This window comes from Papio anubis, chromosome 13 (assembly GCF_008728515.1).
Source record: "Papio anubis isolate 15944 chromosome 13, Panubis1.0, whole genome shotgun sequence".
Taxonomy (NCBI): domain Eukaryota; kingdom Metazoa; phylum Chordata; class Mammalia; order Primates; family Cercopithecidae; genus Papio; species Papio anubis.
The window spans coordinates 25,092,770-25,104,799 of record NC_044988.1 but is presented as its reverse complement, the minus strand read 5'-3'; the positions used below and the strand labels follow the sequence as shown (position 1 = coordinate 25,104,799).

Sequence of the window (12,030 nt, the reverse complement as noted above, 5' to 3'; positions counted from 1 at the left end):
CCCTATGACCGTAGCAAACAGGCAGCTGATTTATTGAAGCGGGTGGGAATGAAGGTGGGGTCTTCTTGCCACTATTCAACTTGACAAGTTTGAGTTATAATTCTTCATTGAAGAGCTGAAACAAAACCTTGTTACTACAATCAGTTGGTCTGACTATCCAATTAGTATTTTTTATGTTTCTACTTAACATTTGGGAAATAGCCGTCTGCCTTTAAATAACTGCCACCTCCTGCCCGCCTCTCAGCTACATACCAATAGTAGCTGAATGTCCCTTTACAGTTTATGAGAGGAAAGGATGAGTGACTTGTGCCACTGGACTCTGCAGTCCATGATAGGATGGTATCACTTCCTCTGAGGTATGACGTCTCAGCCCAGTGCAGCCCCCACACTGGGAAGGACCAGAATTTCCTGACTTCCTCTCTTACCTTTCTGGACTGGACTAAAGCTTGTTCTAGTATCCAAAGCCAAATTGATTGGATAAGATTCTGCCCACAGTGACAAACTATTGACTAGATATTTTTCTACATTTTTTTCCTCAATGGCTACTCAAAATTCTTTTAACCCTTCAATCTCAGCCAGGTTTCACATTGGTAGTCATATGTGAAACCAATCCTGTATGACATACCAGTGCCAAATCCTCAGTATCATGCACCCAAAGACATTTCCATTTTTACAAAGTATTCTCGGAGATGCAAAGTCACAACCTGAAGAAATGAATGATGGGATTTCAGGTATGATTTAGAAAAAGTACCGACTTTCCAACTTATTAAACTTCCCTCAAACTAATCTGCAACTTTTCTGTCTCTATAACTCACAGTTCAGTGGCCTTCCTGAAACTGCTCAATTCTAATGAGTTCTAAAGCAGAAGATAAGGTATGACTACTTGTTCTTCCTTTCTCACTTTTATTTTCATAGAATTTGAGAGTACAAATACATAGTTGAGAATCATCCTTAAATATTTAGTTCAAGGTTCAACATTGTAACTAGAAACTCACTATTGTATACTTCAGCACTGTTTAAAATAGCAAAAAACAAGAGATATCATCTTGGTGCCCAGCAATAGGGGATTAGCAAATACATTGTGATATAGTCAAAGAATAGAAGCCCAATTAGCACTGAAAAGCAAAACATACGTTTACTCAATGAATAGATTTGGGACAATCAGGTAGTCTTCTGGGAAGAAAAAGTTAGACTCCTTATCTCATACATCACACTAGAATAAGTCTAATTCAATCTAATTCTAATTCAATCTGATTTATTCAAAGCTTCAAGTAAAATATGAAATCATAATGATACTGAAAAGAAAACATGGGAGAATCCTTTCTCTACTCTCATATGGGGAAGGCAAGACACAAAATTCAGATGCCGTAAAAGATAGATGTATATCATGTACTACAGAAACACTTGATAAACTGATAAATTTGACTACACAAACGAAAAAATTTTGCATGGCAAAAGTCAACACAGTGACAGTAACTGAAGTGGGCGATGATCTTGTGAACCTCTGAGGCCACCGTGATGACCTTGGCTCTTACTCCAGGAGATGAGAGTTGTTTGGGAGCTTTGAGCAGATGTGATATGACTTAAATGTTAGCAGGATCTGTGACTGCACTGTGCAGAATAGACCATGGTGTGTGTGAGGAGATGATGGTGCTCAGCCCACGGCAGTGGCAGTGGAGGTGGAAGGAAGTGGTGGGATTCTGGGTGCTGTCAGGCACTGCTCCTGGCCCTGCACCATTTTCTCTCATCCTCACTACCACCCTATGAGGTAGGTCCTTTATCCTATAGGGGAGGAAAGATTTTTCCCTCTACCCTCCTAGGTTCCGTAGCTGGATCAATAAGATAGACTTACATCCAGCAGATCAACAGGAGAAAAAGTATACACGATTATTATTATTATTATTATTTTGAGACAAGGTCTCATTCTATCACCAGGCTGGAGTGCAGTGGCACAATCTCAACTCACTGCAATCTCCCCCTCCCAGTGGCGTAATCTCGACTCACTGAAACCTCCACAAACCATCCTCCTACCTCAGCCTCCCAAGTAGACGGGACTACAGGAACATGCCACCATGCCTGGCTCATTTTTGTATTTTCTTGTAGAGATGGGTTTTCGCCATGTTGCCCAGGCTGGTCTTGAACTTGTGAGCTCAAGCGATCTGTCTGCCTCTGCCCTCTAAAGTGCTGGGATTATAGGCATGAGCCACTGTGCCTGGCCACAATTATTAATTTTTATTATTAGGTGTGTGGGGGCGTCACAGGGAACATGTGAATACCCCCAAATGTGCTGAGATTAGACAGTGTATATACTCTTTTAATAGGAGATGGGGAGGAGACATGTCAGCCACTTAAGGGAGACTAAGTGATTTTTAGGAAAGATGAATGGCCCTTGGAAGAATAAATGGGAGATATGATAATGCAGGGAAGAAAAGATGTCTTTTTTTATCCCTTGCTAGGTTCATGACTGAAGCCCCTATAACAGAGGCAGATTAACAAGAGAAAAATATACAAATGTATTTAATATAAGTTTATGTGACATAGGGGCCTTCAGAAATGAAGACCCAAAGAAACAAGTAAACCTGTGTATATTTTATGCTTGACTTGATGAAGTGGACGGTTGTGCAGAAGAAGTGTAATTGGGCAAAGGAGGTATAATTAGTGGTAATAAACTGAGGGGAATTTAGCAAGGCCTGTCTGGTCAGATTCTTCTCTGTGTCCCTGTGTCTTCAGAGATAAGGACATTTCCTTTTCTCCAGGTATAGGGAGGCCACCTCTAAAATGAGGGTCTTATGACCTGCTTCAGAGGAAGGTCAGAGGATTCTTTTTTGACCTACCTCAGGGGAGAAGGGTGGGAGAAGGTCAGAGAGTAACTTTCCTGCTTCTGCTGTTTTCTCAAAAGCCAAGGGTATTAGTCAGTTTTCAGGCTGCTGATAAAGACATACCTGAGACTGGGAAGAAAAAGAGGTTTAATTGGACTTACAGTTTCACATAGCTGGGAAGGCCTCAGAATCATAGTGAGAGGTGAAAGGCACTTCTTACATGGCGGCATCAAGAGAAAATGAGGAAGAAGCAAAAGTGGAAATCCCTGATAAACCCATCTCATGAGACTTACTCACTATCATGAGAATAGCATGGGAAAGACTGGCCTCCATGATCAATTACCTCCCCCAGGTTCCCTCCCACAACATGTGGGAATTCTGGGAGATGCAATTCAAGTTGAGATTTAGGCTGGGACACAGCCAAATCATATCATTCCGCCCCTGGCCCCTTCAAATCTCACGTCCTCACATTTCAAAATCAATTACGCCTTCCCAGCAGTCCCGCAAAGTCTTAACTCATTTCAGCATTAACCCAAAAGTCACAGTCCAACATCTCATCTGAGATAAGGCAAGTCCCTTCTGCCTATGAGCCTGTAAAATCAAAAGCAAGCTAGTTACTTCCTAGATACAACTGGGGTAAATACAGCCATTCCAAATGCAAGAAATTGGTCAAAACAAAGGGGTTACAGGGCCCATGCAAGTCCGAAATCCTGTAGGGCAGTCAAATTTTAAAGCTCCAGAATTATCCCCTTTGACTCCAGGTCTCACATCCGGGTCACACTGATGCACAAGGTGGGTTCCCATGGTCTTGGGCAGCTCCGCCCCTGTGGCTCTGCAGGGTACAGCCTCCCTCCTGGCTGCTTTCACAGGCTGGTGTTGAGTGTTTGTGGCTTTTCCAGGCACACAGTGGAAGCTGTCAGTGGATCTACCATTCTGGGGTCTGGAGGACGGTGGCCCTCTTCTCACAGCTCCACTAGGCGGTGCCCCAACAGGGACTCTGTGTGGGGGTTCCAACCCCATATTTCCTTTCTGCACTGCCCTAGCAGAAGTTCTCCATGAGGATCCTGCCCCTGCAGCGAACTTTTGCCTGGGCATCTAGGTGTTGCCATGCATCTTCTGAAATCCAGGCAGAGGTTCCCAAACATCAGTTCTTAACTTCTATGTACCCACAGGCTCAACACCACGTGGAAGCTGCCAAGGCTTGAGGCTTCCACCCTCTGAAGCAACAGCCCAAGCTGTACCTTGGCCCCTTTCAGCCACAGCTGGAGGGGCTAGGACATAGGGCACCAAGTCCCTAGGCTGCACACAGCACAGGGACCCTGGTCCTGGCCCATGAAACCATTTTTTCCTCCTGGGCTTCTGAGCTTGTGATGGGGGGGCGCTGCCGTGAAGGTCTTTGGCATGGCCTGGAGACATTTTCCCCATGGTCTTAGGTATTAACATTAGGCTTCTTGCTACTTATGCAAATTTCTGCAGCCGGCTTAAATTTCTCCCCAGAAAATGGGTTTTTCTTTTCTATCACATTGCAAATTTTCTGAACTTTTATGCTCTGTTTCCCTTATAAAACGGAATGCCTTTAACAGCACCCAAATCACCTCTTGAATGCTTTGATGCTTAGAAATTTCTTCCTCCAGATACCCTAACTCATCTCTCCCAAGTTCAAAGTTCCACAAATCTCTAGGCAGGGGCAAAATGCTGCCAGTCTCTTTGCTAAAACATAACAAAAGTCATCTGTGTTCCAGTTCCCAACAAGTTCCTCATCTCCATCCGAGACCACCTCAGCCTGGACTTTATTGTCCGTATTGCTATCAGCATTTTGGGCAAAGTCGTTCAACAAGTCTCTAGAGAGTTCCAAACTTCCCCACATTTTCCTGTCTTCTTCTGAGCCCTCCAAACTGTTACAACCTCTGCCTGTTACCCAGTTCCAAAGTCACTTCCACATTTTCGGGTGTTTTTCAGTAAACTGGTACCCACTCTACCGGTACCAATTTACTGTATTGGTCTGTTTTCAGGCTGCTGATAGACATACCTGAGACTGGGAAGAAAAAGAGGTTTAAGAAAAAGAGGTTTAACTGGACTTACAGTTCCACATGGCTGGGGAGGCCTCAGAATCATGGTGGGAGGCAAAAGGCATTTCTTACATGGCAACAGCAAGAGAAAAATAAGGAAGAAGCAAAAGTGGAAACCACTGATAAACCCATCATATCTCATGAGACTTATTCACTATCACAAGAATATCATGGGAAAGACTGGCCCCCATGATTCAATTACTTCCCTGTGGGTCCCTCCCACCACATGTGGGAATTCTGGGAGATAAAATTCAAGTTGAGATTTGGGTGGGGACACAGCCAAACCATATCACCAAGGTAACATATTTTGGGGTACTGTGTCCAGAACCCCATTAATAGTTCATGACAAAGTCTGTCTGAGTGCGGTGCTGATTTCTTGTCTCTATTTCGTGATCAGAGTCGATCTTCCCTGGTTGATCAACCTCCCAGGGAGGGGACTGATGACAACTGAGTTTCTTTTGGAGTTTCTATCTTTAGGCAAATAAGAGGAGTTCAAAGAAAGCTTCTCCTTGCATTTGCTATTTTTCAAGTGCTTTCAGCTCAAACTAATCCCTATGCCAGACAGACATGTTTTAGAGTGGCATATTCTGCCACCTTCGTTCCCTGTTGCAGATCAGGAAACAGATTCAGAAAGGCTACACCACTAGTAAGCAGAAGATTCAACCCAGGCTTAGCCACACCCAAAGCCCAGGTTCTTTGCACGCCACTCAACTGCCCTGGTAAGTCAAGACATTTCACCAGCTGAGATCTTTATGCTAATTTGGAACTTTTCATAAAGTATCATATTATCATTCTGTATCTTTATAGTAAAGTTCAAATGATTTAAAAATCACCATAAACAAAATTGAAAAACAACTGACAATTGGGGCTAAAACTACAGTTCATATCACAGAGTAATTTTTTTTTTCTTTTTTTTGAGACAGTCTCACTCTCGCCCACGCAGGAGTGCAGTGGCGTGATCTCGGCTCACTGCAACCTCTACCTCCTAGGTTCAAGTGATTCTCCTGCCTCAGCCTCCTGGATAGCTGGGATTACAGGCGAGCACAACCACGCCCAGCTAATTTTTGTATTTTTAGTAGAGACGGAGTTTCACCATCTTGGTCAGGCTGATCTCGAACTCCTGACCTCGTGATCCGCCCACCTTGGCCTCCCAAAGTGCTGGGATTACAGGTGTGAGCCACCGCACCTGACCATAATTTTCTTAAGGTCTAATATCTATAACTCATAAGAAAATGTCCAATTGTTTTTAAAAATTGGTCAAAGAATATGAATAGAGTGTTCACAGAAGAGGAAATACAACTGATTCTTAATAGAAAATGATGTTCATTTTCACTACTAATAAGAGACATTTAAATTAAAAAGGGAACTACCAATTTTCAGCCATTAGTTTGTTAAACTCCTAATCATTTCACATTTGGAAGAAACATGTGCCGTCCTCATATGCTGCCAGTGAGGTTGTAAATGGAACAATCTCTCAAAGGGGAAATTTGGTAACAACTCTCAAAAATAAAGATATTCATGTACTTCACGAGGCCCCAACAGAAATGGGAAAAGTTCCCTTGTCCCCCTCATAGGGCATGCTACAGGGATGTGGCTTGCTTCTTCAGTACCCTGCTGCTCAAACCTCTAGGGGAGCATACAGAATGGAAGGCTGCGGGGCTCCAACCCCACTGCAGTGTCTAGGGGTGAACGTTTACGACTCCTAAGCCCCAGTGGGCGTGTGTTACAGGATGCTCTTTTAGTTTTTTTCTTTTAATGTCTCCATCTGTAGGTGGCTTGTGTTAACCAACTCAATGAAACTCTCTATTTAGTCACAAGGACAGAGGGCTTTCTGTATCCTGGGTTCTTGCCTTGGTGTCCTGGAAGAATCGGATCACACCTGGGCTTGGAGAATGAGTGCAAAGTTTTACTGAGTGGAGGTAACTTGGAGGAAGTCAGAAGGGGATATAGTGGGAAGGTTTTCCCGTGGAGTCAGGCTGCTCAGCAGCCTGGGCTCTCCTGCGACCGCCCCAGCAAAACTCCTCATCTTTCTGCTGGTGACTGTTGGTACATTCCCCTCAACATCCAACCACCCATGTGTTCCTCCATCTATGTGCTCCTCTCAACGTCCAGCAGCCTGTATGTCTGTCTTGCTAGGGTCTCGGGTTTTTAAAGACACAGGATGGGGGCATGGCAGGCCAGGGTGGTCTTGGGAAATGCAACATTTGGGCAGGAAATGCCTGTCCTCATCTAGGTCCGTGGGGTTGGAGCCCTAGCCAGGGACCCTGCCCTCCTCTACCCAGCACTTCCTTTCCTCGCTTTCATATCATTTAAAGGCACCATGCTCTTTCCTTCCCAGTACTTCCATATATCACTTTGACCCTAGATTTCCACATTGAGGAATTTATTCCATACACAAACACAAGAATATTTTTGTAACTATAATAGCAAAAAACTGGGAACAACCTAGAAGTACACCAACAAGGCACTGGTTAAATACCATGTAGTGGCTGGGCACAGTGGCTCATGCCTGTAATCTCAGCACTTTGAGAGGCCAAGGTGGGCAGATCACTTGAGGCCAGGAGTTCAAGACCAGCCTGGCCAAGGTGATAAAACCCTGTCTCGACTAAAACTACAAAAATTAGCTGGGTGTGGTGGCACATGCCTATAATCCCAGCTACTTGGGAAGTTGAGGTAGGAGAATCGCTTGAACCTAGGAGGTGGAGTTTTCAGTCAGTCAAGATCACGCCACTGCACTCCAGCCTGGGTGACAGAGGGAGACTCTGTCTCGAAAAAGAAAAATAATAATAATAATTAATTTTAAAAAGATTTTTGGCCAGGCATAGTGGTCACGCTATAATCCCAGCACTTTGGGAGGCCGAGGCAGGCAGATTACCAGAGATCATGAGTTCGAGACCAACCTGACCAACATGGAGAAACCCCGTCTCTACTAAAAATACAAAATTAGCCAGGCGTGGTGGCGCATGCCTGTAATCCCAGCTACTCGGGAGGCTGAGGCAGGAGAATCACTTGAACCCGGGAGGTGGAGGTTGTGGTGAGCCAAGATCCTGCCATTACACTCCAGCCTGGGCAAGAAGAGTGAAACTCCGTCTTAAAGAAAAAAAAAGTTTTTAAAAAATACCATGTAGTACTATGCAGTTGTTTAAAATTTCCCAAAGCCATAGCCTTTGGAAAGAGCAGCAGGGAAACTTACATTTCACAGCATTCTCTTTTGTATGTGTACCATTTAACTTTTGTACTGTGTATGTATTGCTTAATTTAAAAAATACATATATTATTTAATTTATTTTTTGAGGCAGGGTCTCACTCTGTTGCCCAGGCTGGAATGCAGTGAAATCATGGCTCACTGCAGCCTCAACCTCCTCTGCTCAAGCGATCCTCCCACCTCAGCCCCCTGAGTAGCTGGGATTACGGACATGTGTTACCATGCCCAGATAATTTTTTTTCTTTTTTCTTTTTTTCTGTAGAAATGGGATCTTGCTATGTTGCCCAGGCTGGTCTCACATTCCTGGGCTCAAGTGTTCCTCCTGCCTCAGTCTCTCAGAGTGCTGGGGTTACAGGCATGAGCCACCGTGCCTGGCCAAATATATGAATTTTTAAAAATGAAAAGTGAAACTAAGGTTGAAGTCGTAACAATTGCCAACATTTAGTGTGGTGGTTATTCTATAGGCCAAACATTGTTCCAAGAGATTTATTGAATCAGCTCATAAAATTTTCACAAAAATTAAAGGGGAAAGAACTATTACTATTTTAATTGCACAAAGAGAGAAACCGAGGTCCACAGAAGTTAAATAAGTAGGTTGGATTCCAAGCCAAATAAAGGACATTAGTGGGACAATTGGAAAGATTTGAATAACGGTTGTAGATTAGATCGGGGATCTGCAAGCTTTCTTTGTAAAGGGCCAGAGAATAAATATTTTAGGCTCTGTAGACCAAACGGTGAGAGAACCTCAGCAGGTCTCTGTCACAAGCAGTAAATTGTGCATGTGCGGCACAAAAGCAGGCATAGTTGTGTGAACAAATGAGCATGTTGAGTTCTGATAAATCTAATGTATCAATATTGAAACATGAATATCATATGACTTTCATGTGTTAAATAGTTCTTAACTGGCTGGGTGTGGTGGCTCATGCCTACAATTCTAGCACTTTGGGAGGCCAAGGCCACTGGATCAGTTGAAATCAGGAGTTCGAGATCAGCCTGGCCAACGTGATGAAACCCCATCTCTACAAAAATTAGCCGGATGTGGTGTCACATGCCTGTAATCTCAGCTACTCAGGAGGCCGAAGCATGAGAATCGTTTGAACCTAGGAGGTGGAGGTTGCAGTGAATCGACATCATGCCACTGCACTCCAGCCTGGGTGACAGCGCAAGAAGAAAGAAAGAGAAGAAAGGAAAGAAAGAAAGAAAAGAAAGGGGAAAGAGAGAGAGAGAGAGAGAGAGAGAGAGAGAGAGAGAGAGAGAGAGAGAAAGAGAGAGAGAGAGAGAAAGAAAGAAAGGAAGAAAAAGAAAGAAAGAAAAAAGAAAAAGAAAGAAGAAAGAAAGAAAGAAAAAGAAAGAAAGAAAGGAGCTTAACTATCTAAAAGCATTCTTACCTAGGGCGGCCCTGCAAAAATAGATGGCGGGCTGGATTTGCCTGAGTCTCAGGCCCCAATCTCCCACCCCCTGAGTAAGATAACGGTATTGGTCATTGCACTCTGGTTATGTAAGAGAATGTCCTTATTTTCAGAAAACACTACACACGAACGTATTTACAGTGAAAACGTCATTCTGTTTCTAATTTGTCTGCCGAGTGCTTGTCTAGCCTCTGCTTGCACAGTTCCCTTGATGAGGAACTCATTTTATCAAGTGGCTTATTTTCTTACAGGACAACATAGAAAATTATTTATCAGATAAAATATATATATACTTCCATGTGAGACAAATGCTAGAATAAATACAATTATTTTAAAGTGAATGAAATTGGCCTTTTGATAACAAGACTAAAAAATCGGCGTTTTTCAGGTGCAAAGTGAGATTGCAAGCAGGCCAGCGAGGTGGAGCCAATGTTTAACCAGTCCTCCACCTAGTGGCCAAAGCTCGAATGAACTACTGTGGAATGACCAAAGTCTCCCTCCAAAAGGGCCAAGGGCAGAGGAAAAAATAAGTTAAATTAACTTTATTTTGACAACGAGTAGAATAGAAATTCATGATTTTAAATGTACAGAAAAAGTAGATGATTATTTTTCTAGCAAGAAACTGAACATATTTTTTCTTATGTGAGGAAAATAATTTCCTAAGTTGAACCCAAATTCTATAACAGATCTGTTGTAAATAAAATTATATTCTCAATGCAAACAAATATTGCTTACTTAATTCCTTCCTGAAGACAATTTTACAAGGAAAAAAACACGAAATTATGAAATTCCAAATGGCTTGCTTGAATCACCTCAGCTCCTGGGAAGATAAAAGGTAAAGATTTGTCCCTTGGAAAGGTATCTGTAACTTGTGGAAATACGAGAAAATAATGAATGCCCATGAACATAATAAATTTAACCTAGGAAGTTTGAATGTAATTCAAAGCATTTTACATACTCACCAAATATGAAATTCAGCAACACTGCTTACAGTTGGCCAATTATTTTAGATTTCTATGGACACATACGTGATTCAAACCATACAGCTTGCTCTAGCTTATGTAAACCAACTACAAGTCAATGGGCATCACTCCCTCTTCCAGGATTACAGAGTCAGGTGAGATCATCAGCAGGGAAATTGGGCAGATGGTGCTGTAATGGTTCCATGACAGATGTTAAGAGTCAAGGCTTAGAAATCTAGAATCTCAGGGGCCGGGCGCAGTGGCTTACGCCTGTAATCCCAGCACTTTGGGAGGCCGAGGCGGGCGGATCACAAGGTCAGGAGATCGAGACCATCCTGACTAACACGGTGAAATCTTGTCTCTACTAAAAATACAAAAAATTAACCGGGCATGGTGGGTGGGTGGGGGCTGTAGTCCCAGCTACTTGGGAGGCTGAGCCCGAAAAATGGCGTGAACCCGGGAGGCGGAGCTTGCAGTGAGCCGAGATCGCCTCACTGCACTCCAGCCTGGGCGACAGAGCGAGACTCCGTCTCAAAAACAAGAAAGAAAAAAAAAAAGAAATCTAGAATCTCAGGTTTGGAAGGGCACCCTAAAGATCACCTTGCTTGGCCAGCTGACTGATCTTTGAATCCCTTTTTTGACATTTCCAGCAAAGAATAGTCAATCTTCTTTAAGCCCTGAGAGTAATGGGCAGCTCAAGACTACGTCCCAAGGTTCTTTCCATTCTTGCCAAGTTGGAATATCTCTTGAGCAGCCAAAATTGTTCTTGCAGACTTTCACCTCTAACCCGCTGGTACACCTTTCAAGAACAAGTCTACCATGTCTGCGTATGAAAGTCTTCACATATTTGAAGATAACTACTATGTTCCACTGAAGCATTTAAAAAAAATCTGGATGAAGCATTTTCAGTTCTTCATATCTCACTGTTTTGTTATCTACTTAAACTTTTCATGCGTTTCCACATTGGTCTATTAAGTCATGCATCTACTCATCAATTTTTTCATTAGTATTTATAGATCCAACTGTTGGAGTTGTCTTCTACCTCTATTGAATTGCATGTTTCTAAAGTCCATCCTTTTAACCCACTGAAGTCTTTGGATCCAGAATTTTTCTATGCCCACCAGCTTTGTATCATTTCAAGTTTGAGTCTATTTCTGTTCAAATTCTGTCACTAGAATTTTCCCATGCTTTATTTAATCCTTACAACAACCTGTTATTAAGTGAAGATATCTTGAAAGTGATAGCGATTGGCAGTCCGGCAATAGTTAATCCATTTTATAGAGAAAATAAAAAGCAGGTGACTGAGCTAGTCATTCAAAGATGGTGTCCAATGAACCATGACTCTCAGTTTTCATGCCTACTCCCAGTGTGGTCCCCTTTCACATTAAACCTGGGCTCGACCTGTGGCTCAATTGGTAACATTGTCTAGGTTGAATGGGATTTCTTTTCTTTTTCTTTTTTTTTTTTTTTTTGAGATGGAGTCTTGCTCTGTCACCCAGGCTGAAGTGCAGTGGCACAATCTTGGCTTGCTGCAACCTCTGCCTCCTGGGTTCAAGCAATTCTCCT

General features: G+C 42.9%; 1 protein-coding gene across 3 annotated transcripts in view; it reads left to right on the top strand.

The window, feature by feature from the left end:
- Positions 1-11,538, top strand: part of GDA (guanine deaminase) — a 130,166-nt gene extending 118,628 nt beyond the window's left edge. For 2 of the 3 annotated variants that reach the window (XR_004177838.1, XR_004177836.1), the window contains 2 exons: positions 818-873; positions 11,115-11,538. The gene's annotated coding sequence lies outside the window, so the exon portion shown is untranslated. The remainder of the gene's footprint in view (positions 1-817; positions 874-11,114) is intronic. The other variant, XR_004177837.1, reaches the window with a different exon arrangement.
- The last annotated feature ends 492 nt before the right edge of the window (positions 11,539-12,030 follow it).